Source organism: Echinops telfairi, unplaced genomic scaffold (assembly GCF_000313985.2).
Source record: "Echinops telfairi isolate 266 unplaced genomic scaffold, ASM31398v2 ScPeMD7_655;HRSCAF=1070, whole genome shotgun sequence".
In the NCBI taxonomy this organism is placed as follows: Eukaryota; Metazoa; Chordata; class Mammalia; order Afrosoricida; family Tenrecidae; genus Echinops; species Echinops telfairi.
Genome location: NW_022104553.1, coordinates 32636517 through 32663922, shown reverse-complemented (window position 1 = coordinate 32663922; position 27406 = coordinate 32636517). Strand labels below are relative to the sequence as shown.

Here is a 27406-nt window from a genome sequence, read left to right as displayed (position 1 = left end):
ATTGCTCTGGCCCAGCCTCGGATGCCGACCAGGACCCAGCGAGGTTTATCGCTGGGTTTGGCTCCTACGTCTGTGAGGTCACCTATCATCTACAGGCACCGGACGATTTTCTTTTGTCTTCTCTCGCACGGTATTTGTTGTGAGAACCCACTGTGGATCTGCCTGGCTGGCGTGGTGGGAAGCGCTTGTGGAATAAACTTTAAAGCCACGCTGTGGTGGGCCGTGTTTCTTATAAATAGGGAGTTGGAATTAAGAGGCTGGGCTGGGTTCTTGGGGCTCAGGTCTGAACTACAGATCTTTTAAAAGTTTATTTTATGGCAAGATGGCCTGGTAGGTGGCGGTGTGTGTGTCCGTGTTGCTGTTGTTAGGTGCCCCTGGAGTCAGTTCCGCCTGATCGTGACTGTGTGCCACCAGTCGAAGCATCGCCAGGCCCTGCGCCATCGGTCCCCCAAACTTGTTCTCTGTGTTAGTCTCTCTCGTGCAGGCTCTCCTCTTCCTTCGGCGGTTGTAGAGGCCCATTGTCCCCGCGGCATGTTCCGTGGTGTGCTCTGCCCTGGGTGACTGTCGCCTCGATGCATGACCTCATTGGAGCTGTTTTAGAGGGGCCGCTGCAATTGTACCCACCCTCTTCATTGATTAACTGGATATTCCCCTAGAGAGGAGCCTAGGCTCATCCATTATTCACTCTTCCTGAGGGCATGCGAGCATGGAACAATGAGGCTGCTGCTTGCTGTGAGTCTGGTGGGTTTGAGGGTGGTTGTTTTTTTTAACCCCCTCCCTCCCACCTTTAGTGATTCAGATTTTCTGTCTTTGTTTTTAGGTTCCTTCATTCAATAGTTAGTGGTTTCTGTGCCTACCCACGCCCTGCCCTGGGTTGGGAATGATCAGAGGAACCAACCACAACCTTCTCATCGTGTATCAACGTCTGCTTTGGGCCTTCCCTCGGACCAGGTGGTTCCCTGCGCGGGGTTACCAGGCAGCAGAACCAGGGGGCGGTGACGTCATCCGGGGCTTCCCCAGTCCTTTTGTTGCCCGGGTGCTTTCAGACCTACAGCTCCTGGAAGGTTCTTCCTCCCTGCCAGGGCGCTGACGCCTTGCGGCTCAGGGCAAGGCGTTTCTAAGCATTTCTTCTGCTCTACCACAGACAACAAAGGGCTCTGCTCCACTCAGCTGGAGAGGCATTCCTGACTGTAGCCAGTGTAGGGCCAAGCCCTCACTGTCCCCAGCCCACCAGCAGACTTGAAATCACTGGGAGCGTTGGGGATAAGTTACGCTCTGTAGTGCATACTACGTCGAGGCCACCTTTCCCTCTGGCGAGGAGCCCTAGTCGGGTAGTGGTGACGAGTTAGGTTGCGCTCTACAAGCTAGCTAGCTCAGCAGTTCAAACCCACCAGCTGCTCCTTGGGAGAAAGATGAGGCTTTCTGCACCTGTAAAGAATGAGTCTCGCAAACCCCCAGGGACAGTGCCACCTGGTCCTATAGGGTCACTGTGAGTGGAAATGGACTTGATGGCCATTAGTCTTTTTTCTGGTGAATGCAACGCAGTGACTGCCCCCAGGGGAAGCAGGCGTCCCCTCGCTTGGTGTGGAATCATCCACTCGCTGACATACTCAGTCATTGACTTGGTCCCTCAGCAGCTGCTTATTCCAGGTGCTGGCCACAGAGCCCGGAGTTGACGGTCAGGCTCTGTTTGCAGATAGTAATGATGTAACACGCCTGTAAGATAATTTCAGGTGGGGCGATGGATGCTGTGAAGTCATGAGAGTGGAATGTGAAGGGACCGAGAGCCTGGTGCACTGCAGTGTCTGTGGAGAGGTTCCCTCGGGTGGTGACAGGTCCCGCAAGACCAGGGTGGCACACAGGCGTGAGCTTCCAGGGGAAGAGCTTTTCCTGGCAGAACGAGCAACAGGTGCAGAAGTGCTGAGGCAGGAGGGAGCTTGGGGCGTCGGGGAGAGCAGGTGCCACGGTGTCCAAGTGTCAGGGACCCGGTGGGGAGCAAGCATCCAGTGGGGCTGGTAAAGAGTTTCCAAAACGTTTTTTAAGCTTTTTTTTTTTTTGTAAGCAAAGCAAATATATTCTATTTTGTTGTTGTCGAGAGAAATCCCAACAAGTGCATACACCAGACTGGAGTTTGCGCACACACACTCCGTTGACCCACTCCAGGGACAATGCTTGTGCATGTCCTGGGGGGCGGCCCTTCTCACTCTCCTCTACCAAGGTGCTCCTCCGCCTTTGACATAAACCCATGGTCCCAGAGGTTCCGATCTCGCCCTAGTGGCCGGCGTTGATAGCAAACGCACTGCCACCCAGCCGGTTCTGACTCACAGCGACCCTGCAGGGCAGGGTCTGCCCCTGCGGGTTTCGGAGGCTGTAAATCTGTATGGCAGAAAGCCTCATCTTTCTCCCATGCTCCCATGTAGAACACCAAACCCACCAGGGAGTCCTCGCCGGCCCTCTCGGACAGCGGAGAGGCCTGCCGCTATGAGTTTCCAGGACTGTGGACAGCCCTGCCTTCGTCTTGTGCTGCCTTACAGATTGAGCGTAGAAGAGCATGATGTTCGTGACCAGCATTTCTAGAGCTTGATCCCTCTGCCCTGGAGTGGGCTGTGTGCTGTGCTGTTGTGTGTGTGTCCGTGTCCTGTACTGAAGGAAGTGAAAAAAGGTTGCTACAGAATCCTGGACTTCACATACCGAAACGGAGCTGGCATTTCTCCATATTTTCAACCTCTAGCTCTGGGCACTTCTGAAGGTGTGTTTCCACCCCCGGAACCCACAGGTTCCCCGACTCTGGGCTCACCACCATCCTTTCAGGAAGAAAACCGATACTCAGTGCCCTCCTGGCAGTGGGAACATTTGTATCACAGCCCGTAGTCCAGGATAAAGTGTAGGCATCTGCTTCTGCAGGACCTCCACCTCGCAGTGCCCAGGGGGGAGGGGGCAGTGTCACCCACTTTGGGAAACTCCTCTCACCTTTTCTTCCCCCAAATTCTACACTCGCTGCTGTCAGTCGGTGCTGACTGCTAGCAAGCCTGTAGGAGAGGCAGAACTGCCCCTCTGAATTTCCGAGACTCTCTCTCTATGAAAGTAGACAATCCCGTCTCTCTCCTGCGGAGCTGCTTGCTCGTGCTTTCCAACTGCGACCTGGGGGATTCTAACTACTATGCCACCCCCCTTCCCGTGCTCCCCGATTTACTCCACATCTCAGCAGCACCATTGACACCCCCAAGGGACTCAAGTCATGTTCTTTGAATTTGAGGAACAAAAAGAAGCCGTAAGGGGCACAGCAGGGCTGCTCTTGTCGGTGATGGGTTAGGCTTCCCAGTGAAACGCCCATGGGACAGCCCTTTGGGTTCTTGAAGGGTGCGCCGCTGCTGTGCTGTGAGGGGGACATTCCTGGGTGTCCCTTTGCCTGGCTTGTAAACATCACTGCTGTGATCTGACTAATAAGCCCCCGATCGTGCTGTTTCCTTCAAAAAATTCTATCGAGATTTTGTCATATCTTGCCCTGTCCGACGTCTCCCTTCACCCACTTTTCGGTTTTCTGTCCCCCAGAGAGGAGGTCACATATAGCTCCTTATAATCGGTTCCCTCTTTCCTACCCATTCTCCCTTTACCCTCCCTGTTTCGCCACTCACACCACTGGTTCTGTAGGGCTCATCCGCCCTGGATTCCCTGTGTTTCCAGTTCCTATCTGTACCAGTGTACATCCTCTGGTCTAGCCAGACTTGCAAGGTCGAATTCGAGTCATGATACCCCATATAGTTGTATAATCAGTCTTCTGAGCTGACCTCCCTGCCTTGACTTTAACCGTCCAACAGGTCTTGGAAGCCACTGTTTTGCCTGGACCTTACCTCCTGGATCATATTGGTAAATCCGAGACTCTAAAATCGTCTTCCTTAGCATCTGCAGTTTTTGAAAGCCTGATGGAAGCGATCAGCCCATTGGGCTGGCTGGGTTTCAGCATTCTTGGAGCTAGGTGAGGGCAAGATGTTTGCTGGAAACTGGAGATTCCAGATCACGTGAGAAACCAACTTCAGTAGCGGTTGTCAAAGCTCCCAGTTACCAGGTCGATTCCGACTGCTTCGTTTGAGTAGCTGCCGCCCACTGGCAAGTCTGTGCCCCTTCTCCCACCGGTTTCTGGATTCCGCGGCTTCTGTCTTCATCAGGGTTGACAGCTTTCCCTCACTTGGCTCGTCATTGATGTCCTCCCCACCTTCCTGAAAACACTCGAGCCTTCTAAAAGCGTTCCCGTGAAGCAGTAAAGCTTCGATGCTCTGGGAAGATGTCCACCTGAGTTCTGTTAAAAAGTTTGGTATGAGCCCTGACCTCAAGTATCCTGGTTTAGTGTGTGAAGGTACCCTAAGGAGACTAAGACGAGCCTGTTGCTGAGAGGGCTCGTCTGCAGTCATCCCCTGATCTCGGAAACACCCTTGCACACATTCTGTGTGGGATCATCCTGTGCACACCTGAACTGGAACACCTGTGCTGCTCGTGCCCTTTCTCTGTAAGTAAGCTCACATGACACGGTCCTCCCGCTCCTTCTGTACCACAGCGTGTGTCTTTTCTCTTACTGCCCGAGTAGTGGTCCCCTGATTCCCCTGTAAGTGTGTACCACATTTTGTTTACCCTTTTGTGCATAGATATTTAGGGTGGTGCCACCTTTTGATGGTTGTGACGACTGCTTCTGTGACCATTGGTGTGCCAGTATCTATACTTTGAAGTCTGCGCTTGGAAGCCCCGTTGGTATCTAGACACCTAGGGGTGGCATTGCTGACCCTTAGAACCGCTGTTGTGGTCTTTGCTGTTGTTGTATTAGATAATCTGTTGCGAAAGGCTCGGCCTGACTGTATCGCTTCTGCATTTTCCTTGTAAGAATTTTACCATTTTAGTTTGCACATTTAGGCAGTTGGATCTATTTTGGATTTATTATTATTACTGTTTTTGGCCTGCTGCACGGCCTGGATCCTGTTTCTGGGTGAGGAGTGCTGGTTTCCCCGCACTGTCTGCTGGAGACCCTGCTCCCCATTAAGTCCACCCTTGTCAAACGTCAGTTGGCCATAGATGCGTCCGTTTCTTTCTGGATACTCAGCTTCATCCTGTTGGCCTCCCGTGTCTCTTGTTAGACCAGTGCCCAGTGACTGTGATTCTCGTTGGGGTCTACTATTTTTAAATCAGAAAAGGTGAATCGTCCCCTTCAACAAGGCTTTGGCTAGTTAGGGCCTCCAGCCATTCCAAGTGAAGTTGAGGATTGCATTTTGCATTTCTATAGAGAAGGCTTATTAGACTTTTGATTTGGATTGTGTTCAGTCGATAGCCCACTTGTGATAATATTGACCTCTAACTTTCCCACCAATGCAGCTTTCAGTTTCCTTAAACCTTCCTTATAATGAGCCCCAGTGACTGCCCTGTGCCCCCCGAGAAAATCACCGTGACCTCTTGAGGGTCCGTAAAGGAAGCTGTATCGCCTTCCGAGCTGATCTCCGCCATGAGCGTGACTGGTCCAGCAGCACCCCTTGGAAAACACAGTTCTGTTTGGTCCGTGTGTGTGTGTGTGTGTGTGTGTGTGTGTGTGACTTATTTTATCTTTATTAAAAGAGCATTTTATTGGGGGCTCTTCCAGCTCTTATAACAATCCATACATCAGTTGTATCAAGCATATTTGTTGCCGTCATTATTTTCTAAACATTTACTTTCTATTGAGCCCTTGGTATCAGCTCCTTTTTTCCTTCCCTCCCCGCCACCCTCGTAACCCCATGGTAAATTATAAAAATTTTTGGCTTTTTTTTAAGGCACCTCAAGACAAGTTTTTTTCCTGAGAGAACATGGCTCCAGCCATCTGATGATCACAGAGACGTAGGTGTGAACATGTTAAGACTAGACCTGCACGTGTATGAAGGGAAACCCTAGTGCAGTGCTTTCCGATTTGCCGTCGGACGTGCCTAGTGGCATCCAGGGCCTCTGCTTTGCGTTTTGTTGTTCCAGGCACTCTGTTCAGTACTGGAACTCATGGCTGACCCTCCAACTACCGCGGCACGGCAGTGTCCGCAGCGCTGCCAGCCTGCCTCACGCAGGACTCCGGTGTTGGGTGCACATAGACATTTATGGCTCTTTGTTTTGATGAATTGATGCTTTAAAAGCTACTTGTGACTGCTTTGTCATTCAGTACTTTGATGGTAAGGCTGCTGCTCCAATCTCACAGCTCTTTCAGAATTTGTCTAGCAAGTTTTCTCTGGAAGACCAGCCGCCACCCCCACACCCCCCCCAAAATTGCTATCCCCGCTCATTTTTTGGTTATTATGTGCATGTTTTTCCCTCCTGCTTTCACTTTCAGTCTATTTTATGTCTTTATGTCTAAAGTGTGTCTCTTATTACATTTTTAAAAATCGTTTTATTAGGGGCTCATACAACTCTTATCACAATCCATACATCAATTGGGTAAAGCACATTTGTACATTCATTGCCCTCATCATTCTCAAAACATTTCCTCTCCACTTAAAGCCCCGGCATTAGGTCCTCATTTTTCCCCTCCCGGCCCACTCCTCCCTCCTCATGAGCCCTTGATAGTTTATAAATTATTATATTGTCATATCATGCCCTGTCCTACCTCTGCCTTCATCCACTTTTCTGTTGCCCGTCCCCCAGGGAGGGGGTCACATATAGTTCCTTATAATAGGTTTCCTCTTTCCAGCCCACTCTCCCTCTACCCTCCCAGTATCGCCACTCACACCACTGGTTCTGTAGGGATCATCCACCCTGGATTCCTTGTGTTTTCAGTTCCTATCTGTACCAGTGTACATCCTCCGGTCTAGCTAGACTTGCAAGGTAGAATTCGGATCATGATAGTGGTGGGAGGGAGGAAACATTTAGTAACTAGAGGAAAGTTGTATTTTTCATCGTTGCTACATGAGCCACACCCTGACTGGCTCGTCTCCTCCCTGAGACCCCTCTGCAAAGGGATCTCCAGTGGCCTACTAATGGGCTTTGGGTCTCCACTCCGCACTCCCCACTCATTCACTATGGTAAGATTTTTTGTTCTGATGATGCCTTGTACCTGATCCCTTCGACACCTCATGATCGCACAGGCTGGTGTGCTTCTTCCATGTGGGCTTTGTTGCTTCTGAGCTTGATGGCCACTTGATTACCTTCAAGCCTTTAAGACCCCAGACGCTATAGTTTTTGATAGCCGGGCACCATCGGCTTTCTTCGCCACATTTGCTTATGCACCCATTTGTCTTCAGTGAGCCGTTCCACACCTCGTGATCGCACAGGCTGGTGTGCTTCTTCCATGTGGGCTTTGTTGCTTCTGAGCTTGATGGCCGCTTGTTTACATTCAAGCTTTTAAGACCCCAGACGCTATATCTTTTGATAGCCGATGTCTCTTATTGATAACATATAATTAGTTCCCATTTTGTTTTAAATCCTTTCTGCCACTCTCTGCAATTTGATTAGTGTTTAGTCTATTCAGCTTTCTTCACCACATTTGCTTATGCACCCATTTGTCTTCTGCGACTGTGTCGGGAAGGTGAGTGTCACGGAATGCCAGGTTGATAGAACAAAGTGTTCTTGCCTCGAGGGAGCCCTTGAGTGGAGACCCTTTACATTTGCCATGTTTCTTATTGGTTACATTTGCCTCTCTTATTAGGTCCTCATTTTGTTCTTGGATTGTTTTCCTTCTTTCTGTGAGATCTTTGTGTGTCCCTTCACCCTGTAAAGATGCTAGCGCTGCTGTGTACGAGCCCTCTGTTTTCATTATGCAGGCCTCCAGAGACGTGTCTGTGCCCCCTTGTTGTTGGATGACCCACCTTTCTCATTTCTTTGTGTGCCTTGTGATTTTCCCCCCTTGGGTCGTTGTAGCTCTTGAGGTACTAGCTTTTTAAGTTCTCCCCAGTAATTGTTATTTTTTGTCTGCTCTACTTTCTTCCAAAAACCCCTCTTAGGTGGGTAGGGCCTTTGGCCTTACTTACCATTTCCTTGTCTTCTCCATGAGGGTTCCTCCTCCCTCCCTGGTTGAATTAGGATTTGGAAGTCCCAGTCTCAGGTCCACACTTGGTGTCTCTCAGACACATCAGAGACCCCCTGCAGTCCGTAACCACACATTTTCTTAGAAAAACAAACCAAAACTGGTTTTATTTAAAAGCAACATCATTATACCCTATGAACTTATAATCGAAACTATGTGGTGCTGTACAGTTGTGTAAAATGTAATATTTAACAGTATACAGCATTTGAGGTACTGGGTTCGAGGTTTATCGCAAGGGTGGCTTGGGCCCGTCCGCATGAGAGCGTCCACTGCACTGTGTGTTCTTGACATGTGATGTGTTCTTTCTGAGAACGCTGACTGTTTACATCTGTTACTGCAGTCATGCTGTCGTGAATGAAACCGATCTACGGGGATTAACGCTCCACTTCTCTTTGCGTCAAATCAACCTGTGTCCGTAGGGATAGGCACGCCACACAGAGAATTTTGAGATTAGAAGGCTTAGATTAGGGGTATATATTTGTCTCGTTAAATGGCCAAAAGTCAGCATAAATGGTAATAAATTACAGCTTCTGTAATTTTCGCTGAGGAACTAGAAATGCATCAAACTTGATGCTGGAATTGCCCATAAAGACCTCAGAGAGATCTACCTGGTTAGTTACAGAGCCTAGTGGTCCTGTGGTAGTTGGGGGACCAGGCTCCACTTACAGACCCAACTCCTGGCTCTACTGTAGGGAGTTTGTATCAACCCAACAGCGTACTGTTGGCAGGTGGGAGAGGAGTTGTCACACTCCAGACGGACCCCAGAGAGGCTGGCCGAGCTGCTCCCAGAGTGTGTGTGTCCCATTGTGTGTTGGCTGTGGGTTCAGCCTCAGTCAGTAGACCTGAGTGCTCACCCAGAGGGGAGCAGCCTGGCCACCAGCAGTTCCTGGGTGTGAGAGGGTGCCAGGCTCCAAGCAGACCCTCCAGGGACGTCTGCCTTTGTGGTTGTAGAGCAGAAGTTTGGGGTCCTGCCTCTTTGTGCAGGCAGAGCGTATGGTCGTTAGGGAACAGCCTCTTTTGCTGCGGCTGCCTGTCTACTTCATCGTGCCAGGGACCTGTTCGATTGAGGGGGAGGGGGTGGGGGGTGAGCAGGGCAGCTCGAGAAGTGATCTTCTCGAGCTGATGCACCCCCTTGCCGTGCTCTACTCTCCAAATCTGCTCTCCGAGTTCCTGAAGGCCAGGCCCTGCTGCCTTATATTTGTGTGCGAGAAAGATTGAAGCTGGGGTCTGCTTCTGCCACTGTCTCCCCTGAGCCCCCAGGAATCTGGGCTTGCTTCTCTGGGTGCTCTCGTTCCCTCTGGCTGCTGGGAGAGGAGGCTGGATGGCCAGTCGCAAGTGGAAGCCGTGCAGCAGGGAAGCAGCCCTGCCGGGCTGGGGGTGCTATTCAGGGAGGCACGCCACCCTCCAGAGCCTGCTGGGGTGAGCTGGGCAAAACCTTTGGAGGGGGTTCCGGCTTTGGTCTGCAGGTCAGCCCCTCAGCCTGGGCTGAGGAACTCATTTCATCTCCTTGCTCCTCCGAGTCCGTGCCAGCGCGGTGACCCTGTCGGGCAGGGCAGAACTGCCCCTGTGAGTTTCTGAGACGGGCATGTGTACGGGAGTAGAAAGCCCTGTCTTTCTTCCCCAGAGCTGGCTGGTGGTTTCGAACTGCTGGCCTTGCAGATCACAGCCCAGCACATAACCACGACTCCACCAGGGCTCCACCGATCGCATCACAGTGGACTGCCATTACCCACTTGGCAGATGAGGAAACTGTGGCCCCAAGAAGGGAAGCCCTGTGGTTTTTGTCACTTGGCTGGGGTTGGGACTGGGATTGGAACCCGTGTAGTGTGCCCCACAGTCTGACTGTGCCCGTCTCCCTTCCGTCTCCGAACATAGCTGTTGGCTCATGATTCGGAGACAGCCTGTGCCTGGGAGGAACTCGGTGAGTAGCTTCCTCTTGACTCATGTCTGGTGGCGTCTGACTCACGGCGACCCCTTGTCGGTCTGAGGAGAACTATGTGCCATAGGCTTCTCCAGGGCCGATTTTCCCCTCCGAGTGAACTTGGACCTTCACATTGTCAGCCAGGCGCACCATTTGCATCGCCCAGGGATGCTAGCTTCCTCTTAACGCCTCAGATATGAGGTCAGCAGAGGCTCAAGTCCATGTTGGTGCCCTCCCACCGTCCTCACCAAGATCCTGATGTGACAACAGTATTTATTACAGGGCAGAAAACACGGACTTTTCCTTTGCTGACAGCATAGGGCACTTCACACGTGGGCCAGATAAGGGAAGAGATGGGCCCTGGACTTGGAGCCCTTGAGCCCGCTTAACTGATTAGCCCAAAGGCCTCTCCCCGTCAAATCCTTATCTCCCCAGCAGAGCTGCTCCCAGCAGCCAGCTTTGTGTCCTCCATGGTAGCTGGCTCCCGGGCTGTCCTCAGGAGGGACGTGTGAAGGCTGGCTCTGAATTTGGTCCTGCCTCTACTCACCACTCATCCCCGGGAGGCCTCCGTCGGCACCGAGTGGTCTCCTCCTCCTCCTCCTCCTCCCTGCAGCTAGATCGCATGGCGAGCAGTGTGTGTTGATCAAGTGTTTTACTCCTATTTTCTTAAAACTCTTTGTGAATCAACTAACTCTCAGAAGCTACACACAGTAGAACGTCTGAGTCCCAGTCTTGTTCCATCATCTGGTACACACATACACACACACACACGCGCGCGCGCGCGCGCGCGCGCGCGCCTTCTCTTACACTTTAATAGCCAGAAGGATATTAAGTGCCTTCAAGATCTCCGTATGAGCAGTAGACTGTGTCTGTTCAGAGCCTGCACTCTGGAGCTACATTTGGGGTCCAAATCCGTTTTGCTTCCTAGCGATTGTGTGAACTTGAGCCACCATATAAACTCCGGCCTCAGCGTCCCCTCCCATAAAGCGGTCGTGATGGCTCTGAGGTCATGGGCTTCTAAGAGTGTTGGGGTGTTTAAGCATTGCAGCCATGCCTCCAGGGCGCTAAGCACACACTTGTATTACCTCTCTGGGTGTAGTTTGTTTTGCACTCGCCTGGGTGTGTTGTCCAGAAGATTGCTCTACGCTGTCGAACTCTTATCTTGGCCACCTTCCCGTGGTAGAGGTCCAAAGTTCACCCCCCTCTCAAGGAGCGCCCAGTGTTGTTGGACATACAGGGTCTCCCCACTTCTCAGGCACCGTTGTGTGCATCTTTTCTTAGGACAGAGCCCTGGAGCTGAGTTACCGAATGAAAGTATATAAATATGTTCCAGGACTTCCGACGTCCACTGCTGCCGTGCCTTCCAGAGAGGTTTTCCCCGTGCCGTGTCCTGTTACAGCCTGAGCAGGCGTCCCGACCCCGCCAGCACTGGACTCAGGATGCCCTTTCACCTTTGCCTCCTTATGAACCCCAAATTGGCCGCTCCCGATCGCCACTTATTCACGAGCAGTGACGTATGTTGTGCTTCCCACGTGTGTGAACCACTGTTACCTCCTTGTTCACTTCTTGCTTGGGGAACGTGCTTTCTCGCAATGTTTGTGAGAGGCCTTTATGTGTTGGAGGTGTGCATCAGGTTGCCAGAGGTGGCAAACCTGTCTCTCCCTCACCGCCCGTCACCACCTCATGGCCCTTGTGTCTGGTAACCTACCGAATCGTTGGCTGGCAGGCAGCTCCAGCGACTCCTCCTCGGTGGGTTGTTTGGGTGTTTGCTTGGACGTCAACACTAGTTGGATATTAGATTTTCTACCCAGTTCCGGCTTCGTTTTTGTTTTGTTTTTTACATCTGGTCTCCAGGATGTGTTTTGTTGTTAGGTGTGGGATAAAGCTTTTGCCCCTTCTCCTCCCAGTCGTTAACTAATTGCCCTTGAACTATTGAGCGAATAACCCAGCCTCTCCCGTTCACTTGAAAGGCTCAGTATAAGCCAGGCCTGGCTATTAACTGCCCTCATTCCCCAACCCCCCCATTGAAGCCTGTGGGTGCCGTGTCCCCGCGCACCGTGAGGGAACCCCACAGAGGCCATGTCGCCGGAGCGCAGTGTCTTACCATGTGCCCGGGGCAGAGCTTGGCCGGGAACACTGCACATGTATTTCATCACCAGCTCCTCCGTTCAAGCACCTTTTCTGCAGCAGGCCCTGTGGTCTCTGGGTAGACCGTCCGCCGTCCCGACAACCATCTTTATTGCTCCCCGTCTCTGCCCTGGCCGGGGCTTCTCTGACAACTGCAAATGCCTGTGCAGGTCACATGCCCCAGATTGTTTTAGCCTGCAGGTGTCCCCCAGCCAGCCTAGGCCGCCATTGCAAGTTTTCTGGGACCTTAAGTCGTTCATCAGGAGCCCCGGTGGCATAGTGGTTACACGTTGGGCTGCTAACTGCAAGGTCAGCAGTTCAAAACCACCAGCTGCTCCAAGGGAGAAAGACAGGACTTTATTCCCATAAAGAGTTAGTCTCGGAAGCATGAGCAGGGGCAGTTCTACACTGTTCTATAGGGTCGCCGTGAGTCGGCATTGACTCAATGGCAGTTAGTTTGCTTTGTTTAATGGGAAAAACAAGGCCCGGGGTTGGTTGGGGCCCAAGGTTGGACTTACCTTCGAGAGGGCAGCCTCAGTGAGGCTGCTGGGCCTGTGGTGGAAGTGGTTGCCCACCTGGATCAGAATGCGGATTTCACATCACACCGCTGCCTCTTCCTGGCTGGCGAACTTTGGAACTAAACTTGACAATGGAATATAATAGCATCTAAATGTCCCCCCCACCCTACTCCCCCAAAACAACAACACCCAAGCACTGCAACCAAATCTATTTCTACTCACAGTGACCTTATGGATTGTTTCTGAGGCTGTAAGTCTCTATGGGAGCAGACGGCCTCACTTTGCTTCCACTGAGCAGCTGGGGGACTTGAGCCATCAACCTCATAGCTAGCCATCCAGTGCTGACTCAAGAGTGCTATGAGGGCACTCTGGGAGGCACCCAGAGGCCAGTGTGGTTAGAGATCGGGAAGGAGCAGGACACTGGGGCAGGAGCTGGGTCAGAGAGGGGCCAGGTAGGAAGGTCTTAGCCTCGACTCTTTTGGTGGAAAAGGTCAGAAACCCATGTTTAAGGCTCAGCAGTATCAAACCTGTTTGGAGATGCATCCTGAGATCTGGGGCAGCCTTGGCTCCTGGCCTCTGAGCACAGGCAGGCTTCTCTCTCGCCATTTGCTACCTGTGGCCTCTCTGCCCTCGCGTCTCCTTTCTCCTCTCTGGGATTCTCCGGGTATTTGGCTGTCCGACAGCTCCCTCCTTTCTTCCCAAACGAGGCTGCCAGACACGGACAGCGAGCACGTCCAAGCGGGACTCAGAACCGAGGAGATCATTGCTGACATGGGTTAGGTCTTGGCTGAAAGCAGAACATACCAGAATGAAGTTTGCCTGTGTTTTATTCATCGACGGCGTGCATCACAGCAAACTGTGGACATCTTCGTTGTGAGAAGAGGAGGCATCCAGAGTACTTCATTGTGCGCGTGCCAAGCCTGTACGTAGCCCACGCGGCCGGCCTTGGAGCAGAAGAAGGGAGTTGTGCGTGGCATGAAAGTCGGGCAGGTGCGTGGCAGGTGTGCCCTTGCACCACACGGATCCCATCTGTGGGGCGAGCAGGACGCAGGGAGAAGGACATGACATCAGGATGGGAGGAGGCTCACCAGCAACCTCCTGTCTACAGGTGGCACAGCCATGCTTGCTGGAAGCGGAGAGGACCTCAGGAGCCTGCTGAGGAAGATCACAGACCTCAGCCTTCCGTGGAGATTGGTCACGCCTCCCTCCGTGTCAAGGAAACACGGCCCCTGGCGGCGGAACCTCCCCAACGCCTTCGTTTTACTTAGATCAGCAATAGGTGCCCGTGGGAGCCGCCGTCAAGAAACGACATAGGTTGAACTTGAACGCCTTACCCGTTTGATCTACCTTCTGACCTGTGTTAAAGTTGTTTTAGTGTTTAATCATTTCAGCTGTTTTTGAGGTTTTATTTTGTTACTGTCGCTACAGGTGTTGTTTTGTGTGTTTCTCTGGTATTTGAGTCCAGGATGGGTGGCTCTGCAGAGACAGCAGCTGGATTGATGGTTTCTTGAGGAGGTGGCAGGGGAGGTTGGTGGTGGGTGGGGGACGGGGAGCTAGTCATGGGGAGTACGAGAAAGAAGCATATGTTCTAAAACTGTAACGATTGTACAACTCTTCTTGACGTGATTGAGCTGTTGAATAGTATGATGCGTGGATTATATCCCAATAGAACTGTTTTTTAAAAAAAGAAAGGACCTTCTCACTGGAGAATATGTTGGCGCTAGTTTGCAGTGAGATAGCCAAACACACAAGATCGGGATTGTGGGCAAATACAGGACCCACGAAGAATTTGGAAACCGGCTTCTCCAAGAGCGAGGTGTGAGGATCTGGCCCCGGTTCCTGCCTACGAACGAACAGCAGCTCGCGGTGCCTGTACCTGCAGCTACAGGCAGGGGTGCCGGCAGCTGGAGGCGTTGAAAGACCAGCAGAAGCTCCACCGCGGATGGAAACCCCTCTGGCCTGTAATAAACGGGTTCATTTAGGTAAGAAGAAAAGCAGCACACTGGATTGGGGACTCTTCTACAGAGGACTTCTTTAAAAATCAGAGGCGACACTTTGATGGCCAGCTTCCCCTTGACCCAGGGGGACTAGGTGGCATCTGGGGACCAGGTGGGATTCTCCAGCCTGCCTCCTGGGGTCACATCTTTGGCTGTGTTTGACCCTGTCCCCCAGTGCTTTCCTCTGGGAACTGCTTGCTCTTCAGACACCATGCATTCCCTCCTGATGGAGCATGCAGCGGCCAGGACACACGGGGAGCACCGGGGAGCAGGCCAGGGCAGCAGCCCTGCCCTTGAGATGGGGTGAGGCCTGCACCCCAGACAGCCAGCATTCTGGCGTCAGAACTGGTGCGGGTCTTGTGCGTTGTGCTCTGATCCAGAGCAGCCACGGTGGCTCCGTGACTAAGCGCCTGGCTCTGTGGATAGAAGCCCTTGAAAGATGCTCTTGTAGAGGCGGCAGCCAGAAACCCACGTGGCAGTGCCACTCTGAGTGGAAATTGACCCAATAGCACCTCGCCACCACAGCAGACTGACGGAGAACATGGCGTCTGTAGGGTTAAGAAACGACTCGTGGACAAGAGGGCAGTCAGTGGTGACAACGCACCCGTCTGCCCTCAGCTTGGGGTCTGCCATGGAGACACAGCCACAGAAATGTGCTCCATCCTACGGACAGACGGACGGATAGACTGGGGTTCTAGGCTAGGGGTCCACGCCCACAGGCACAGTTCGGAATTTAAATTCCTAAAACCTCGAGCCAGTAGGAGGTTACAGATTGCTTTCATTTGCTTCTTCATACAGCCCACGCATCCTGCACGTTTTCTGGGAAGAGCTTCTAGAAACACAGCGGTAGAGGCCCCGCCCTGGCAGAACATTCCGGGCCCCTGTGGTTTGCATGGCGACCCGCCTCAGGAACTGGGCTGGGCTCAGAAACCCTAAATGTAGGGCTATGATGTAGAGATCCTTGAGCTCAGCCCACCCCTCCTCCCCCTGTGACTGGCCCTGGGGTCCAGCCTGTCCCCTGGGGCCAGCTCCCAGCTTGGGCCCGGCAAGCATAAGGATTCCATGCCTTTCTGTGGGGCTTCCAGAGGAGGGGTGCTAAATCAGGGTGAGCCTAATGCCAGGACTCCCGGGGGGCGAGGGGCGGTAACCAGTTTAGGTGTTAGGCTATGAACCGAAAGGCTTGGGGCTCCACTCCCCTCAGAGGAAAGACCAGGCGACTGTCTCCCCTGAAGAATCGGCCACCGAACAAGTTGTGAGCATGGTTCTCCGCGGGGACACAGGAGGTCCTGAGTGGAGTCGAGGTGACAGTGTCCGGGAAAGGCCCCCACTGCTACCAGGAGCCACGCTTGCCCGAGATGAACCTACAGAGCGTTCGAGGGTTAGCAGCAGGAAACGGCAGCCCCTGATAAAAATGTTTTGAGTAAAATTAGAAGTTTGATTTATTCCTTGTTTTCCAGTATGAGCTTCCCCCTACCAAAAAAAAATTATTTCTGGAGCTAGTTTCAAGTTGAGTTGCTGCCTGCTTGCAGCCAAAAAACCCAGACCAACCCAAGCCCACTGCCATCAAATCAGTTCTCATTCATAATGGCCCTAGGTAGGGTTTCTGAGCTGTCGGTCTGTCTTTGTGCAGCTCTGGGTTTGAACCACCAACCTCGGGTTAGCAGTCTCACACTTACCCCAAAGCGCCACCAGCGCAAGAGCGAGAGCTCATCAGTACAGGAGCTTGAGTGGATATGTAATCTGTTCCTTAAGAAATCCTCCCAAAGGACGGGTGAGAGTCAGGTGTTGGGAAGCGCCTGGCTCGACTCTGGGACTTGGCTGTCCAACACATGTGTCTTGGGGACCCGCTGCCATGGAGTTGATGCCTGGCCGACCCTGTGGGGCAGGGTAGCACCGTCCCTGTGCATTTGCTTCCAAGACTGTAGCTCTTTATGGGAGTAGAAAGCCTTCTCTTTTTCCCAAGGAGTGGCTGATGGAGTTGAACTGCCGACTTTGCGATTAACAGCCCGAGGCATAACCCACTACGCAGAATGTGTGAAAAACACAGAGGCTTGGCTCCAAACTACTGGCAGTTCTGCCTCGGTGCAGGTGTGCTGGGGGTGCTTGGGGTTCTGCCTCGGTGCTGGGGGTGCTTGATGGGCTCTGAGTAGCTGCCGCCATCCTGGGTGACTGGCTGCACACTGGAGGCTGAGCGCCGCTCCGATCGAGTGCGCACCACTGTGCTTAGCACGTCTCTCAGGCGAAAAAGATACTTCTGAGCTTGGTCCCAGGCCTCTGTGGGAAAGCATTCCTTTTCTGCCTGTCACTGGTCCTCCAAACCTAGGCAGAGCACACCACACTGTGTGGGGAGACATCTGGCGAAATGTGTGGGCTCTAGTAGCACAATAGTCTAGCCAATAACTTTGGAAAGATCAAACACGGCTGGTGCTGAAGCACTGCCTGAGGTTCGGGACAGAGCTGGCTCTCTGTGGTGCTGTGGATCACATTGACATAGGCTTCGCCCCTGGTCGTACAACTCCTACCCCGTGACTAGATGAGACAGCGCTTGCTACTAATGCAGTTGTAGTCCATGACACCCTTGTTGGGGTGGGGCCACACAACCCCACTGAGGGGATTGGTGAATTTGGCCATCCTGCCAGGCTTGAAGTGAGTCATCTCAGAGGTAGAAATGGGGGACTTCACCAAGTACACTTGGAGTACACATCCTTTGGACCTGGGGTCCCTGTGTTGAGAATCTCCTAGACCCAGGACATATTCTCTCTCTCTCTCTCTCTCTCTCTCTCTCTCTCTCTCTCTCTCTCTCTCTGAGCATGCTCCAGTGCTAGGATACTGGAGATGGCATGAGATGTGGGCCAGCAGAACCAGGAGACAGCAGGAGATAGTGTGACAAGCCTCCTTGGCCCATGGCAGTGGGGCAAGCACTTGGTAGACCAGGGATGAAGGCGGGCTGAGAGAGAGAGGCCTGCTGGTCTGAAGAGTTATCCTAACGCAACTGTATCCTGTGTCATTCCTGATCCCAAATTGTAAGCTGTTATTTCTCTAATAAACCTCTTAATTACCCTCGTCCTCTGTGAGTTCTGGTTGGCTACTGCCAAGAATCCTCTCGCACCCAGCAGAGAAGAGAGAGTCAGAGGAGGGACACTGGTGTTAGAGTTAGTTGAAAGAAAAGGAAAGGCTTGGAGAGGAGGCACGTAGGGGCTTCCAAGAATTTGTGGGAAATCTTCACCTTTTTATTCCAGTGTTCCATGGGCTATTTGAGCTCCCCTCGGTGTTTGACCTTTGCCGTGTGGGATCAGCCTAGGCTGTCATTGCCACAGGGGACTCGTTCTCCCCTCTATGAAGTCAGAGGCCCCCGGCCATTTCTCCCCTCGCAGAGAGGTCTTCTCCTAAATGTTCAAGAAGGTAGTCAGAAAGGTTGGGGGGGGGGCGGGGGTCAGATCATCGTGAATGAGGGGAGTGCGTGATGGGGACCCAATGCCCATCTGGAGACAACTGGACATCCCTTGCAGAGGGGTAGTGGGGAGGAGATGAGTCACTCAGGGTGCAGTGTAGCATTGATGAAAATCACAACCTTCCTCTAGTTCTTAAACGCTTCCCCCCCCCCCTCCTCCCCCCCATCATGATCCCAATTCTACCTTGCAAACCTGGTTAGACCAGAGGATGCACAACGGTGCAGATGGGAACTGGAAACACAGGGAATCCAGGACAGATGAACCCCCTCAGGACCAGTGGTGATACTGGGAGGGAATAGGGAAGGGGGAGTCACAGTGTAAGATATGATAAAATAATAATTTACAAATTATCAAGGGTTTATGAGGGAGGGGGGAGCGAGGGGTGGTGGTAAAAATGAGGAGCTGATCCAGGAGCCCAAGCAGAAAGTGAGTGTTTTGAGAATGATGAGGGCAACGAATGTATAAGTGTGCTTTACACAATTGATGTATGTGTGGATTGTGATAAGAGTTATATGAGCCCCAATAAAATGATTGGGGAAAAAAGATAAATAACTCGCTGGAGGTGGGACACACTCACTCCCTGCGAGACATTCCTGCAGACAAGACGCACGGAGCCACACGAGAGCCCTGGAGCTGGAGGAGCCGTGTGGAGGCTCCTGCCAGTGCTGAGGTGCTTACAGCACCACTGGATCCACAGGACTTTAAACCCACTGGCCCGTGATCTTCCTGCATTTGGCATCATTGCATGTGTTTCATGAGTGAAGAGGAATTTATAGATTGGTATTGGACATATGGGTTAACATCGGACTTATGGACTTGATGTGGACTGGGCTGGGGTGTTTTTTTCTCAATATTCAATTGCTCTTTATACAAGCTCGTTCTTACACACACACACACACACACACACACACACACACACACACACAGAAGGCAGTCACCCCTGGACTCAGTCCAAGGTGATTACGTGAAGTGTGTGTGCATACTTGGAGGTGAAGGAGGGTCACGGCCCTTGTAGGGGAATGAAAGGGGATCTTTTACGTTAGCCCATTGGGCTGGAAAATCCCTTTTCAAATACTCTCTTGTAGCAGCTTTGCTTTGAAGACCCCTAAGAAAAGCTGATTGGGAGGTGTGTGTGTGAAGCCTGGCTGAGCGTGTCCTGTTGGCTCTGTGTCCAGGCACGTGTGTGACTTAGCCATTGTCCAAAGTCCCTTTCCCCCCCATAGAAATTGTGCCCCCCTGCCAAGTCCCTTCTGCTCACCCACCAGGAATTAGGGCCTGGCCTGGTGGGGGTTATTGTTACTTACAGGGAACTAAAACCACAATTCAAAGTTAAACCGCTCCAACCCCCAATCCCAAAAATCCCCAAAGAGTTGTGATAAGCTGATAAAGCCTGCACCTCCTGGTAAGTTGTAAAGCTGACTTCTAAAATAATTTCATTGTCACTGTGATTTTTATCTTGTTTGTGCCAGAAAGACAGGAGTGTCTATCTTGTAAGATGAGAGAAGGTGACAAGTAACTGTCACTGGAAGAAACACTTTATGAATGAAGCCCCTTGGCTCATAGATTTCCACCCACCACCCACTAGCCCCAAAAGAAATCACAGATCCCCCCTCCGCCCCCTTTGAGGATTTTGGGTTTTTCTGATGTGATTTAAAAACGAAAGCACAGGTGCTTGTAAAACATTCCATTGAACCAAATCCGGGCCGCTGATCCTGCTTGGACCCTTCTGAACTGAAAGCTCCCCACATGGACCGGAGGGTGTTTGAAGAGCCAAATCTCACCTTTAACAGAACGTGTCTAAGCGGGGGGAGCACGGGCAAGCCTGAGGGGGGAAGGGCTTTTCTTATTCATTCAAAAATGGTTTCCTTGTACCAGCCGTGGTTGCTGGTTCCTGTTGCTGGGCGCTCCGCTCTCAGAAGGATGCACCAAGTGGAGGGCGGGTCCCTCCTGTACAGTGGCATGGGCTCTGAGAAGGCAGGCCGGTCCACGATCCGCACAGTGCTCCCTTTAAAGACAGCTGGGCCCCGGTGCTCTTGTAAGTCCCCATGAACCTCCAGTGACAAGCACACCCAACCTGGAAGTCGTCCAGTAGCATAAAGAATCTGAAAGCTCCTCCCCTCCGGAGCGAGCCATCCAGAAGTCAGTGAGTGAGGTAGTTAGTTTATTGTGCCCACCTGGCTGTTAAACGCATGTAGGGTTAATTGAAGGGCGGAGGGACACATGGCTCAGTGAGCCTTGCCTTTTGAGGTCTCGGGTCTCATGCTTTCAGATGATCGGACCAGGGTCAAGCTGCCTTAGCCAGTTCCCTGCTTTAGCCGGCAAGGCTCACTTCCTGCAAGACATCCCTGAGGAGAAGCCACATGGACTTACCCCAATGCAGCCCTGGGTGCTGTAGCAGCCATGTGGAGACCCCTGCCAGTGCTGAGATGCTTACACATTCACTGACTGGCTTTCCTCCTGCAGTCGGCATCATTGCTTCTGTTTTGTGAGATGGAGGACTTTGTGGACTGGGTGTTGGACGTAATGGGTTAATGGGTTAATGTTGGACTTGTGGGCTTGGGCATCACTGGATTGGGATGTTTTCTTGATGCACACTTACCCTTTATATAAAACTCTCTCTTACGCATGAGTTTCTGTGGATTTGTTTCCCTAAAGTACCCAGACTCACACAATGAGTTACAGGGGTGATTGGTTCTCCATCCACCATCGTCACCGTCACTGCCATTCTTGGAGACCCAGCTTCTCTTGTTTTCCGGCTCCTCGCCCCCCCCTCCTGGGTTCAGCCCAGGGCTCTGGCTTGGATCCTCCTGGCCCCGTCATGGCCGAGGACATGAAACCAGACCAGGTCTGAATTTGTGAGGCAGGAGTGTACCAATGAACAGAATGGGGAACATGAGGGGTTGCTAGAAACTCAATCTCCCTCTTAGAAAGCCGGAGCAGCATGTGCGTTGCTGAGCAAGCAGCTCTCTTTAGCAGCAAAGTAGCAGACACCAGTGTTGGACTCAAAGATGACCACTGATGGTGCTGCGTTGACTGAAGCTCTCCCCAGTACTGCCAGTAATCCAACTCCCACACCCGGCTCCTAAAAGGACTCAGTGTGCCTCTTCTGAGCCTCCCGTTCCGGAGCCTCCACCTGTACTTGTTAAATTCCTCTCCACTCAATGCTTGAAAATTATGGTCTGTTCTGAATTCGTTTCTTCAGCCGTGACTGACAGGTTCAACTGGTTGGAATCCCTAGTTCAGCCGTAGCCTACTTGTAGGAGCCCTTACTTCCCAGCCCCAGGTAAGGTGGCCGGTCAGACGGACGGTGTCTAGAGAAGCCGTAGAGCTAGCCACCTGTCTGAGCAGCCCCTGCGATCTCTGTTCACATCTCACAGGTTCAGCCAGCCCAGGCCAGCGTAGCCATCACATTAAGATATAAAGTGCCGGGCAGTATAATATAAGACATAATAATAATTTATAAATTATCAAGGGTGCATGGGGGAGGGGGGCAGAGGAAGGGAGGGGGAGGGGGGAAAAAGGAAAATGAGCTGATTCCGGGAAACCAAGAGGCAAGCGAATTTTGGGAATGATGAGGCCAACAAATGTATAGATGTGCTCTACACAATTGATCTATGTATTGTGGTGAATTGTATGAGCCCCAATAAATTGATTTAAAAAAAAAAAAAAGATGTATAGTGCTCCAAACATCACTTCCCAATCCCCCCAAAGTTTATATTATTGTCAGGGAATGGCTGCCTTAGCATATGGCTCAGCACCACAATTCTCTTCCAGTCTCACCCTAAGATCACATCGTCCCTGTTGACTTTGATCCGCTACTTCATGTCTACATCATTTCTGACCTCCTACCCATTGCATTTAATATGTAGCCCCAGGCTTTTCCTGCTCATCATTTTGTCAAAAATATTACATTGAGTTTTCAGAGCATCAATATAATTTTCCCATGTACAAAATGAGCTGAAAAAAACACATGAAGAGCTATATTAAAATACAAAGATGCCTTTTGCTGGGGAAACATTAACCTGGGAGCGATTCTGCTGGGGAGATTGTTCTATTCGAATGACCTCTGGCTTATAATAAGCCTTTAATACATGTTATGACCAGTGAGGTATTTGTTAAGCTTTGTAAAATCTCAGACTTAACAGTTTCTGGAACAAAGTAGCCATTCAGCAAATGCTCATTGGATGAAAGAGAATTAGGTGCAGACTAGTGATTGAATTGACAGCTTGTAGCTCCTCTGCCACCTCCCTCCATGTGGCCTTCAACAAATCACTTAGCCTGCCTGAGCCTTAATTTTTTTTTTTTTTTTTGTAAAAGAAGAATTAACTCAGAGGGTTACTGAATCAGTAAGGATAGGCTAGGTTGTGTCGCTAAAACATCCCTTGTATCTCAGTGGTCTAACGCAATGCTGCCTCCTTCATTGATTGGTGGAGTTCTCTGCTCTATGTCTTCCCCATTCAGGGACTGGTGTCCCCATCTGGAACAGGCATTTGATACAACAAAGGGAAAGTGGGGGAGTTGTATGCCAGCTGTTAAATGGTCCCACATGGGAATGGCCCATATTGCTTCCAATCAAGTCCCACCTACGGCCATTGCAATTTTCAAGGTGACAGGGAAGTACAGTTCTACTGTACCTGAAACGTAAACCAGACATGTTTGCAGTCACACGTAGCACGGTGTTGTAGAAAACCCACTGCAACTGAGTCGCGGCAGGGAAGGGCTGCCCGTGGGGTTCCCAAAGCTGCAGTCGACACAGAAGCAGGTGGACACATCTTCCACCAAGCAGCCAGTGGATTCGAACCTTTCTTTTAGTAGCTGAGTGTTAAACTGCGGTACCCCTAGGCCATCTCCTTCTGTCTCAAAAGTAGGAGCTATGAATGCTGTTCTGCTCTGATTACGTCCATCGGAGAATAAGTGATGGTCACTTTCATCTTATACACTGTAGTGGGCACTCGTGGTGAGCCTGATAGGGAAGGTGCAGGCATAGGATCCAATAAATCGTGTTGCGAAATACCAGACGTCCGCACGCAAATAAAAAATACGTCCAGACACAGCTCACACGATTCACAAACATTCATGCTAGAATGGATCACGGATCTAAACGTAAGAAAGAAACCATGCAGCTTCTCGAAGGTGATGTTAGGGGCTGTTGGGTGGGTTCCGACTTGTAGCTGCTGCGCTGTGTCCAATAGAAGGAAGCCCATGTGGTCCTGCGCCCTCCTCACAGGTGTTGTCTTTGAGCCCACTGTTGCAGCCACGGGGTCAGTCCATCGAGGTGACCTTGGGATTGGCAGTGGCTTTTTAGAAAACGCCAGATGCCCGGCTCATAAAAGAAAAAGTTGGAGAATCGGACCTGATGAAATTAGAAAACTTCGGATCTGCAAAAGACATGTTTAACAGAATGAAAAGATAATGCACAGACCAGGCAAACATATTTCTAAAACATTATCTGAGAGCGGGCTTATATCCGTAGCATATACAGAGCCTAAAGCTCAGCAGTAAGGACACAGCAGCCCGCTTATAAAATGGGCAAGAGACCTGAACAGAAACCTCCCAAAGAAGATGCCCAGGTGGCAGATAACTGTACGAAGAAATGCGGACCATCACATGCCATTCCAGAATAATGAGATGCCACTACATACATAGCAGCATGGCTGTAAAGCAGAACATCGACATCACCCCATGCTGACAAGGGTGTGGTGTGACAGGGTCTCTTCATTCATTGCCTCAAACAAAGCCCCGTGCTATTGGGCTGATGCCGAATAGCAACCCTATAAGGCAGGGCAGGACTGTTGCCGTGACTTCCTTTGACTGCTTATGAGAGGAGAAAGCCCCGTCCCTTTACTCTGGGGAGGTCGGTGGTTTCAAACTGCAGACCTTGCGGATGGCAGCATAATGCATAACCACTCTGCCACCATTGCTTGGGGGAATGAAAATGGGTCAGCCACCTGAGAAGACAGCCTTTCAATTTCAGATGAAGCCGAGCATAGGTTTACCATGGACTCATACGTATGCATAAAAACCTGCACGTGGGAGATTATAGCAGCGTTATTCACAATTGCCCCAAATTGGAAGACACCCAGGAAGTGGCTAAATAAGCCATGATCCATGTCTACAACTGAGTGGTATTTAGTAGTTTTAAAATGAGTTGCAGGATGGACATTGGACCTCCACTCAAGTACTCAATGCAAGAACACTTTGTTCTATTAAATTGGCATTCCATGATGAGCACCTTCCCGACACGATCGCTGAAGACAAATGGGTGCATAAGCAAATGTGGTGAAGAAAGCTGATGGTGCCCGGCTATCAAAAGATACAGCATTTGGGGTCTTAAAGGCTTGAAGATAAATAAATGGCCATCTAACTCAGAAGCAACAAAGCCCACATAGAAGAAGCACACCAGCCTGTGACCACAAGGTGGATCCATTATTTGGCATCAAAGAACAAAAAATCTTATAATAAATGAGGGTGAGTGCAGAATGGAGACCCAAAGCCCATCTGTAGGCAACTGGACATGCCCTTACAGAAGGGTCATGGGGAGGGGACGAGCCAGTCAGGGTGCAGGGAATCAACGATGAAACATACAACTTTCCTCTAGTTCTTAAATACTTCCTTCCCCCACTATCATGATCCCAATTCTACCTTACAAATCTGGCTAGACCAGAGGATGTACATTGGTACAGATAAGAACTGGAAACAGGGAATTCAGGAGAGATAATCCCTTCAGGACCAGTGGTGACAGTGGTAATACCTGGAGGGTCGAGGGAAGGTGGGGTAGAAAGGGGGAACCAATGACAAGGATCTACATATAACCTCCTCCCTGGGGGACGGACAACAGAAAAGTGGGTGAAGGGAGACGCCGGACAGTGTAAGATATGACAAAATAATTTATAAATTATCAAGGGTTCATGAGGGAGGGGGAAAATGAGCTGATATCAAGGGCTCAAGTAGAAAGAAAACATTTGAGATTGATGATGCAACAAATGTTCAAATGTGCTTGACACAGTGTATGTATGTATGGATTGTGATAAGAATTGTACGAGCCCCCAATAAAATGATTTAATAAATAAATAAAACCAATCAATCGATCAATCAATAAAATGAGCTACAGATATGGAAGAACCTGACATTCATATTGCTAAATGAAAGAAGCTAGCTTGGTGGTGTGTGTGTGTGTGTGTGTGTGTAACAACCTCCATCCTGTGTGATTTCAACTATATTGGAATGTTCTGGGAAAGGCAGGACTGAAAACTGACAAGTGGTTGCCAGGGCTTAGGGGGGAACAAGAGGGAGGAATGTGTGGGTGAGACGCGGCATGTTGAATGCAGTGACGCGATGCTGTCTGAGATTGTGACGGTGGGTACATGACCATCCGTGCATCTCTCAAAACCCACAGGGCTGTACAACACGTATTGTGTCGTTGCTAATAACCCATCAATATCGATCAGTTCATCAGCTGTAATGAACATACCACAGCCGCACAGAATGTTAGGAGAGAGAATGCAGAGGGGCGTTTTCCATACTTGCTGAACAAATTTTGGGTGTGCTTACAACTGCCCTAAAAATGGAAGTCAATAATTTTTTAAAGTGTGCTTCTAGACGTGAATTCCCGAGGACCTGGGGAGCTCCTACAGGAAGGGGGTGAGCCCGAAGCCTGCTCGGGATACAGCCCAAAGAGGGCGACTCTTACGAATACAGCGTTCTTCCGCTAGCTGGCTGTGAGTCATTGAAATTCCAGTTGCCTCTTATGCCGATGAAAGTTGGGAGTGAGAAGGAAGAGAACAGGAGAATTGCAACATTCTTGCTGGCGAGAACTACTGAATTCTTGCTGGCGAAGAATTAGTATTAATTTGGATTCTTGCTGGCGAAGACTCCCGAAGAACACCACGCCCTGCCTGCGAGATGAACAAGTCCGTCGTGGAAGAAGTACAGCCAGAATGTTCCTTAAGAATATAGGTGGCGAGACTCTGTCTCACATACTTTGCACTTCTTCTTATCAGGAGGGACGCTCCGCGGGAGAAGGACACCATGGTAGGCAAATTAGAGGGTCGGTGAAAAAGAGGACAACGCTCCTGAGAGGGATCGGCAACAGCACCTGCCACACCTGGCCCAGCACAGCAGCGATGGTGAGCATGGCCCCGGACTGGGCAGTGCGCAGGCTGCTGTGACTGGACCATCCCCACAGCACGGGACAGTGTGTGCTGGAGTTGGTGGTGGACGGGCAGTGGTCTCTCCTGCTGTGGAGCATCTGAGTGAGTTGGTGGACGGTGTTCAGGTCTCCTGCGTCCTTGTATCCTTGCTCAGTCTACTCGTTCTATTTACTTGAGTTTCAGCATCTTCAGCTACTGTTGTTGAATTGTCTACTCCACGTTTTGATTCTGCTGGGTTTTGCTTTCGGGCTCCGCTGTTCGAGGTGAATGCATTCACAGCTTTTATTTCACGTTTATGAATTGGCCCTTTTAGTATTAAGAAAAGTCCCTCGTTTCTAGTAATATATATTTCTGCCATTAAGTTTATTTTGTCGGATATTGCACAACCACCCCAGATCTCTGTGGTTACTGGTTTCATGGTAGCTCTTTTACCGTTTTACTGGTATGACTATGAGCAGCATGTAGTTGGATCTCACGTGTTCACACAGCCTGACAAGCTGCCTTTCGTGTGAAGTATTTAACTCGTTCACGTTTGATGGGCTCAGATGTTTGGATTTATGCCTGTCACTTGCTGTTTGTTTTCTGTATGGTTCATATCCTTAAAAAATTTATTTTGGGGGCTCCTCTATTCCTCCCTTGCTGATTGTTTCTGATAGAGATATTTTCTAATATCCCATCATCGCTTGTGGATTTTTAAATTTCTTTTGTTTGTTGTTATTTTCTTAGCATATTCCTTGGGAGTTCTAATATGCCTCTTCATTTACCACAATCTACTTCAAATTAATACCAATTATTCCCTGTTAAATATAGAAACACTGCTCTGACCATATAGCTCTACCTCCTCTTTTGTGTTGTTACTGCCAAGTACAGTACTTTTTATGTTGGGAGCTCTACAGTACAGGTCTCTAATTATCTTGTGAAAGTAAAGTCGTACAAGGAAGAAAGGGACACATGTAGCTATTTAGGCAGGCTCTGTGTGCCTGCTCTGTGCTCTTTTCTTCTGCTTCTCAGCTCCGGCCCGCCCACCTGGGGTCTTCCTTTCAGCCTCTGGTTAAATCAGGTCTGGCAGCAACAGATTCTCACCTTCTCTATTTTTCTAGTTGTATGCTCACTTTACTTCCATTTTTTACCTTAAATAACAGTGTTATTGTTATTTTGGGGGGAATCAAGTATTAATATTTTTCTTTTTTTGGTTGCTGATTTATTTATTTATTTTTAATC

General features: G+C 50.6%; 1 long non-coding RNA gene and 1 pseudogene across 1 annotated transcript in view; both read left to right on the top strand.

Annotated features, from left to right (window-relative positions):
* The window catches only part of LOC123522026, a 145269-nt gene that overhangs the window by 32342 nt on the left and 85521 nt on the right, over positions 1 to 27406 (top strand). The gene's annotated exons all lie outside the window — the stretch shown is intronic.
* On the top strand, positions 6189 to 6241 carry LOC115870387 (annotated as a pseudogene).